This window comes from Agelaius phoeniceus, chromosome 8 (assembly GCF_051311805.1).
Source record: "Agelaius phoeniceus isolate bAgePho1 chromosome 8, bAgePho1.hap1, whole genome shotgun sequence".
Classification (NCBI taxonomy): domain Eukaryota; kingdom Metazoa; phylum Chordata; class Aves; order Passeriformes; family Icteridae; genus Agelaius; species Agelaius phoeniceus.
Genome location: NC_135272.1, coordinates 7,095,802 through 7,104,218, shown reverse-complemented (window position 1 = coordinate 7,104,218; position 8,417 = coordinate 7,095,802). Strand labels below are relative to the sequence as shown.

General features: G+C 50.2%; 1 long non-coding RNA gene across 1 annotated transcript; it reads left to right on the top strand.

Moving 5' to 3' along the window:
* Nucleotides 1-1,834: 1,834 nt before the first annotated feature.
* LOC129123733 (uncharacterized) lies at nucleotides 1,835-7,662 on the top strand. Its single transcript, XR_008534723.2, has 2 exons — nucleotides 1,835-5,146; nucleotides 6,423-7,662. It is a non-coding gene; the product is annotated as an uncharacterized LOC129123733 (long non-coding RNA).
* Nucleotides 7,663-8,417: the final 755 nt, after the last annotated feature.

Genomic DNA, 8,417 nt, shown 5'->3' with positions numbered 1-8,417 from the left:
TTAAAGGGCTTTTGCCTTAAAATGAAGACATAAAAACAGGGAAACCCTGAACCCCACAGAGATCCTCAAAACTGTCCAGAGACAGAGACCCCACCCCCAAAGCCATCCAGGGACCCCCAAAACTACATGGGGATCCCCCAAAACTACCCAGGGATCCCCTCAGCCCTCTAAACCTCCCAAACCACAAGGTCTCTCCAGGAAGATGGGGGTCCCTGGAAGGGTTTTGGGGGTCCTGATAAATGACACGGAGAAGAGAAATTTTCAGTTGCCCTGAAGGTGCTGGATGGAGCTTAAAGACAACTGTCAGAAAAGCTGAAAGGATTTAAAGGCATGCACAGAGGATCACAAGCACAGCTGGAGCCGGTGGACAAATAGGTAATGAGGAATATAGTGGGGTTTTTGTCAAGTTATGTAACAAGAAGTAACAGTGCACACTCAAGGAAAACCTTCAAGGAAAGGTCACGTGTAATATGGAAGCATTCCGTGAATATGACCACCAGAGACCCGTTAGTGGTCCCTACAGGACCATACCCTGTGGCAGTTTCGTCACACACATCAGATTAAAGGAGAAATCCTTCAGTGTGTCACTGGTGGGGCTAGACGCACTCTTGTGGGCTAAGGTGGTCATTTGTGGGCCAGGGGCGGTCACTTGTGGGGCAGGGGGGCAGTTGTGGGTCAGGGTCACTTGAGGGGCTGAAGGGGCACTTGTGGGCTGGGGAGACACTTCTGGCTCAGGAAGTCCCTTGTGGGGCTGGGGAAGCACTTGTGGGACTGCCACCCCTCGTGACATGCAGCCCCCCCAGGCCCTCTCAGGGACCTCCTCCTCTGGATGCTGCGATGCCACCGCCAGGCCATAAGGGGAAGCCTTTGGCAAGACATCCCCACCCCCAAATTTCAGGGGTATGCCCCTGCGCCTTCCCCAGGTCCCCCTAATTCCCCATTTGCTCTCCCTTCCCTTCCCCAGGGCCATCAAGATCCTCTTGGAATGCCCACCTGGGCAACCCCAACGCATGGTGGGGCCAATAAAGCAATGGCACCCCAAAATTGCACCCGGGAGGTGGGGAGACCCTCAAAACTCCCTCCCTTACCGCCCTCACCTTTGGGATTGTCCCCAATCCCCTCTCCCCCCAAATGTCCCCAGGAGCTTTAGGGGGCTTCTGGGGGCTCAAAAGCAGCTGTTGGTGGGGCGCTGGGTGTCTCTAGGGGGTCCGGGAGGGTCTTTGGAGTGTCTGGAGGGGCTCTGATGAGGCTGAGGAAGGGATTTGGGGGGTTGTATGGGGAGTGCTGGAAATCAGGAGTAGTTGGGAGGGCACTGGGTGTCTATAGGGCATCTAGAAGAGGTCTGTGGGATTTTTGGGGGAGACTCTAGGAGTGCTGAGGAAAATCTGTGAAAGATATTGGGGGTCCAGGTAGGGGTTTTGGGGGACCCTTGGGCTTTGGAGTGTCGTTAACAGTCCAGAGGTCTGTGGGATGTTTTGGGGGGCCCAGGACAGCGTTGGAGGGTCTGTGGGGACTAGGAAGTCTATAGGGGCGCCTGGGGGTTTATTGGGAGCATCAGGGCGGGGAACCCCCAAACCCTTAGGAGTGGGGCTCACCTGTCTTCTTCACCTTCACATGGCTGATGTGGCGCCGGGGGCTTCTGTTGTCCTTCCGCCCCTGGGGGCGCTGTGGGGGGTCAAGGGGGCATCCGAAGCTCACCCTGAGCCCCCAAAAATCCCTCGTGCCCCCCACCCCCCATTGGCCGCTGGTTTGGCGCCAGTTTACTCACTTCCTGGACTACAACTCCCGAAAGACCGCGGGGCCCTGTAGGCCGCCGATAGAGCCGGAACTGCGGTTCCCGTCATGCCCCACGGCCCCTGAAGAGTCCCGCCAGAGCCAGGACTGTCCCCTAAGTACCGTCCCGGCTGCTCCCCAAGTGCTTCCCTGAACCGTAAGTGCGCTCCTGGGCCCCGTAAGTACCCCCAGTTTCTCTCTCCTGACCCTCAAGTACCCCTCATGGTCCCAATGGCCGCCCGCCCCCCGTCCCCTACTTGCCCCCAAAATGCCCCCTGTGTGTCCTCTCGGACCCCCAAGTGCTCTCCAACTGCCTCCCCTAAGCGCCCCTCCAGACCCTTTAATGATCCCGCAAGCACCCCCCAGCTGGCCTCCAAGCGCCCCTCGAGTGTCTCCTGGGAACTGGAGTGATGTCAACAATGTAGAGAAAGACCCTGACTCTATCGCAGTATCAGCAACCATTCAGCCTTTAATTAAAATTTGAATCAAAACTGCAATGGCCGATGTAGGGGATGGACAAGCCTCCCCACTTTTTCATGCTACTCCCGTGGTCCCTCTTGGGGCCAGGGAAGTTGCAGGAAAAACATTCCTGTGTGTTGTGCGCATCAAGATTTCATAGAAATCAGGAACAGAGTCTGTGTGGTGAACTTCCCTGACAGGTGGAGATAAATCCCTCCATCCCCTACAGACTCTCCAGCAGATCCCAAATACCCTCAGGATCCCCTCAAAATGCTCCATAGCTCTCCCCCGTGAACACCCTATAAACCCTCAGAACCCTCCCAAATCTCCCTCTACAACCTCATGTGGCTCTCTAAAATAACCCATAGATCTCGGCACTCCCCCACACCCCCCAAAAGGGGCTACCCCAGGTGGCCACAACTAGTCATGGACTGCCTGAGTCACTTTTTGGGCTGATACGTGTGTAGGTATAAATCTTATAGAGAGATAAAATATAGAAAGGGGCCTCCAGGAGAGCTAGGGAGGGCCTTTGTCAGGGGACAGGATGGAGGGTGAGGGTTTTCACCTGCCAGAGGACAGGGCTAGATGGGATTTTGGGAAGAAAATTCCTCCTTGTGAGGGTGGTGAGAACCTGGCACCGGTTGTCCAGAGAAGCTGCAGCTGCTCCATCCCTGGAAGTGTCCAAGGCCAGGTTGGACAGGGCTTGGAGCAACCTGGGATAGTGGGAGATGTCCCTGCCCATGGCAGGGGGTGGATCAAGATGACCTTTGAAGTCCCTTCCAACCCAAACCAGCCTGGGATTCTAAAAGTGGGGGAGGTTTGGGGTAGGCGACCTTGGCTGACCCCAGGTGCCCCCCCAGGCTGTTCCATCACTCACGCTTCAGGAAGAGACAGCAAGAGAAAACCTGATGAAAAAGCTCCTGGGGGAGATGGGTTGGGGCATGTGAGTCTCTCAAGAACTGCTCCAGCCCTTTCCAGTCCCTCAGGTGGAGGCACTTGGGACATGATTCCTACCCAATAGGTGCCCCAATGAGGGAGAAGACTGGTTCAGCCTTCTTGATCCAGCCTGTCCTGATCCCTCTGCAGAGCCTTTCTGCTCTCCAGCAGATCCACACTCCCACACAAGTTGGTGTCATTTGTGAACTTAGTTTGACTTCCACTTGATCCCCTCATCCAGATCACCAGTAAAGATGTTGAACAGGACTGGACCCAGCACTGACTCCTGGGGTCACCTACAAGTAATTGGGTGTTATGGATAGAGTGGGAGCTTCAGACAAGCCCTGTCTTAGGCTAAGATTTTGGGTACAGCTTGAATTAGGTGGCCTGCACCTAAACCACTCTGGCTCGCAAGTTGTAAGAGTGACAGATCAGGTCTATTATGAAATTAGTTATTTATTGAATAGACAGGAGATACTAGACAAAAGGTCTTGAACAGAGTTACTTACTACACAGTATAAAACAAAAGAACTACTAGAAGATTACATAAAACAGTGCCCAACATTAAGGTACCTACAATCAAAGCTAGAAAAGAAATAGTATAGATTAGGAGTCAATGTAACTTACCACCAAACTGGCAAGAGTGTGCACAGAGTCCTTTCACTCAACCTTTGAGAGAGGAACTACAAAACCAGCATCCCAAATAACCATGAGACAAGCAGTCTTTAGTGATTTATTTCACCAATTAGCAAGCTCTTGTGGCAGGGAACATGTCCTGCTACACTGGTACCCCAGCTGGGTACCATTGCCCACCACTCTCTGGGCTTGGGCATCAGCCAGTTTTTCATCCAGCAAACAGTTCCCCTGTCCAATCCATGAGCAGCCAGTTTCTCCAGAGTCAAAGGCTTTACTGATATCTATAAATATACATCCACCGCCCTTCCCTCATCTACTGAGTGGGTCATTCTCTCATCGCCTGCAGACCCTTGGCATGGGCGGGAACAACCTGCGGCACTCGGCAGCCATGGCATTCCAGGGCCTCCCGCAGCTTTGCCAGCTTTTCCTGGCCCACAGCCGGCTGCTGGAGGTGAGCCTGGCCGCATTCCAGCCAGTGCAGGTGACCCTGGGCGTACTGGAGCTGCTGCCAATGTGCTGCGCTGCCTGAGCCCACACCTGCAGCAGCTGCCGCCTTTCCGCTCCCTGCACAACCTCTGTGAGCTGAAGCTGCAGGCGCAGCAGCCATATGGGATGCGTGTGGTCCCACAACGCTTCTTCCAGGGCCTCAGTGCCTTGTGCTCGCTCTGCCTGTCACAGAACTTGCTGTCGGCCATCCCTGCCAATGCCTTCGATGACCTGGCACAGCTGCAGTGTTGCAGCTTGAATAGCTGCTAGTAAAGTCCAGGATAAAGAAGGAAAAAGGGCCTTTGCATGGTATCCACAAATGTTTAATTCAGCCACGTGGTAACATGTTTGGGTCCCAGGTACACACACATGGAGGGTCCAGGTTTCTCTCTCCCTGGGGCCCAGGGTCATCCTGGTCTTGGGGCAGTACAAAGATAAGGGCTAATCAGGGAATAGGGAGGGAGTGGCTCAGGGACACAGGAACAGACATAGGAACAGGGGAAGAGGCCAATAGGGTCTACTTGGCTTTTTGAGGGAAGATCCTTGTGTTTCCCCAACCCAGGGGATGCCCCCCAGGGTCTCCACACTGCAGTATCTGATGCTGGCTGGCAGCAACAGCGGGATGGGCCATCTGCCTGCCAGCATCTTCAAGAACCTGAGCCAACTGCGCAGCCTGAACCTGGAAAGTGCAGGACTGCACAGCCTTGGCCCTGAGGTCTTCCACAACCTGGCACAACTGAAGAAGCTGCGCCTGGCCAAGAACGAGCTGCGTACATTGGATGTGACTCTGGCCGTGGATTTGCTGCTTTTAAATGTTTTACTTTCCATAAGTTGTCTGGGCTGTGTTACGCAAGAGGTCAGTGTTTCACCTTTTATAAATAGATTATGATGATGCTACTTATTAATCTCCCTTGCAGCACATCTGCAAGGCAGATACTTTGCTCTCAAGACTTTAACTTGTGCAAAATTTACCCTTCCCTTGCTCATAATTTTCCTTTGCTGGGCTATTCCCAGTGAACATCACCAAATCCCACAAGACCAGTCTTTACTGCACCAAAATAAAATTAACTGTGAATGTTATTTTTCTCAAGGATTTTAAGGTTTATAAATCCCCTGTTCTGAAGTGATATCAGGTGTAGCAGGCAAGACCTAAAGGGTTTAGAGATAAAAGCATCATTTTTCATATGTTTTAATGAAAAATAAAATATGTTCACTCAGACATGGCAGGCTCTCCCTGCTGCTGCAGGGTTTGGGGAGGGAATTTGGGGACATCCAGCAGGACCTGACACCTAATTTCTCCTTCAGCGAGGATTCTAAAATGGCAAAGGAAAAGTATCTGGAAACTTTAGAAGCTGAGAAAAACTACCCAAATAGTGGCTGCTGAGGCTCTTGCCTGTGTTTTGGGAGGGACCTTGGGGACATGGGCGTACACGAAGGGGAGACATGGGGACAAGGGGTGGCAATGAAGGTACTGTGTTCATGGGGAGGGGCAGTGTTAGAAATGATGCAACTCCTAAAATTTTTAACTAACTTTAGTCAGGGGTTTTGTTCACTTTTGCCGAGAGGCAAGGGAATGGATTGTTCCCCGGGCAAGGCCTGACTAGCTTGACATCTCAATAGACTGGGTGTTGCCAGAGGATGCTCAAGAGAGAAGTGACCATCAACACCCAAACTTCCTTCCTGGTGAGTCAGAGACACTTGGTCTGAGAAAAGATCAATAAGAGAATGAAGAATGAGGACCTAATTAGCATTGAAGGCAAAGGGATCAATAACCAATAGGAAACCAGATACAAAGAATGGTGTAACTTGTGGCCAATGAATGTTGAACCAATGAATTTTTCTGGGATTTGACTATGTAAGTATGTGAAAAATCTAGTAAAGAACCATGTGTGATGGAATGGTTTTCTCTCCACAACACAGGCAATATGTGGATGAAATTATCTCTGTTGCACATTCTGGCCAGAACAACATCCTGACCAGAATAAAGTAATGCCTTAATTCTCTTAAAGTAGAAACATTGTTGTTCTTTTAAAGTAGAAACATTGTTTTTCCCATGGTTACAGTGACAGCAGGACAGTGCCTCTATGTCCCTCCATATCCCTTCACATCACATGTGTGTCCTTTTCTCCCAGATTGATTTTATGGACAGCTGCAACCCTCAACTGATGCCCACTGGCCACAGGGAGGCACTAGGAGCTACTGGGAGAATGCTGGGAGCAACTGGGATCACAACTGGGGTAACTAGGATCATACAGGGAACAGCTGGATGTCACATTCACATTTTCTGAAAAATCCCTTTGCCCAGGATTTTTCTCCTGGGAAGCTGAGAAGCCGCAGAGAAAAATGGAAACAATAATTATCTCATTTGCTTCTCCTCTGTTTTGCTCATGTGGAATGTATTTGGATATTGTTTATCCAGCAGATGATTGTTCCATTGGTTTGTGGTGTGAGTGTTTTGATTCAATGGCCAATCAGTGCCAAGCTGTGTCGAGACTCTGGAGAGAGTCACAAATTTTCATTATTATCTTTTTAGCCTTCTGTAAGTATCCTTTCTGTATTCTTTAGTATAGTATAGTATAGCATTCTTTAATATAATATAGTATCATAAAATAATAAATTGGCCTTCTGAAACATGGAGTCATCCTTCCTGCCACAGGGACCCTGCAAATACAATAACAGGAACCATGCTGGAGAGTGACAGGGAGAAATGGGAATCATACTGGGGATAAAATAGGAGCAACTGGGACCATGCTGGGATCATAGTGTGTTGGGAAGGATTAAAGTTTGACAAGAAAGTCTCACAGATATGTATGTTTAGCAGAAAGATTTTCAAATGTAGAATCTGAAGAAGGAATAGAGATGAAAGCAAGTTTTAAGATAGAAGTAAAGAATTGCTGAGCCAGTCTTACTGGATAATCAAGGAGGCAAAGGGTTAGTTAGAAGGGTTTTTTTTATGACTTAGAGCAAAGGATAAACCCACTTCAAACAAGAAGATGTTTTTACTAAGCAGAAAGATAGCACAGGCAAAGGGGCGTGCCGATGTTGCAAGTAGAAAAAAGGTCTCAGAATTTTCCACTGCAAGAAAACTGAGAAACTTCTAGCTTAAATTGTAATGTACTAACTTTTAGTGATGGAGAATAGTAACATGAATATGGTAATTATAGCAGTTATGACAGGCTATAGATAAAAGTTAAGGTATATATTGGTTCTACTGTATTAAGATGCTCAGCAAAGAAAAGTATAGAATGCATTTGTAACCAAAACTAAGGGTCTCCAGGCCTGCCTGCAGCTGGAGCTGTAGGCACAGGCTCTGTCGCCAGCGACCCTGGCTTGCTGTAAGGTCTTGGATGTAATAAACTGCATTTTGGAGAACTGCCTGGAGTCTTGCATTCCTCATTTTGGCTCTTAGAATAGTGGGAGTGACTAGGATCATACAGGGAATTACTGGAACTGTACTGTAGGTGACTGGGAGCCACTGAGACCAGGGCCAGAAGGATCCAGCAAACTCCAGGCCTTGGTGCTGGAACAGCCCTGGAACAGATTCCCTGGGGGAACCCACATCACGGACAGGAAAACCAGGGCATTGGGAACAGCCAGGGCTTAGAAAAGGCCGGTACTGCCTGACTCACCTGATCTCCATCTGTGCCCAGGTGGCCCCGGTGGGTGTTAGACATGTGTGGGTGTGTCTGCCTGCAGCTCAGCAAAGCCTTTGGCACTTCCTCCATCTCCCTGCCTCTCTTGGAGCACCTGTAGCTTGTGGCTGGGACAGGTGCCTCTCACTGGGAACACCTGGCTGGTCGCCAGGCCAAGGAGGAGTGGGAATGGGGCCACAGCCAGCTGGGGCTGGGCACTGCTGGGGTTCCCCAGTCTCGGGGTCTCTAGGTGGTCAGAGTGACCCTGAGAAATGTTAGAAAATCTCTTTTCCCAGACCAGCGGTCGAAGAAGGAGTCAGCTCTTCAGTTCTCGGTCTCAAGGTTGTTTATTGTATCTTATCTATAAAATTTTTCCTCCTGTCCAGCCGAGGTCCACTCAGCAAGACAGTCCAAGGCACTCTGCCCCTGGGGCAGTGTTATGTCTTTATAATAAAAACTACATGTACAATATTTACAATTACTTTCCAATACCTA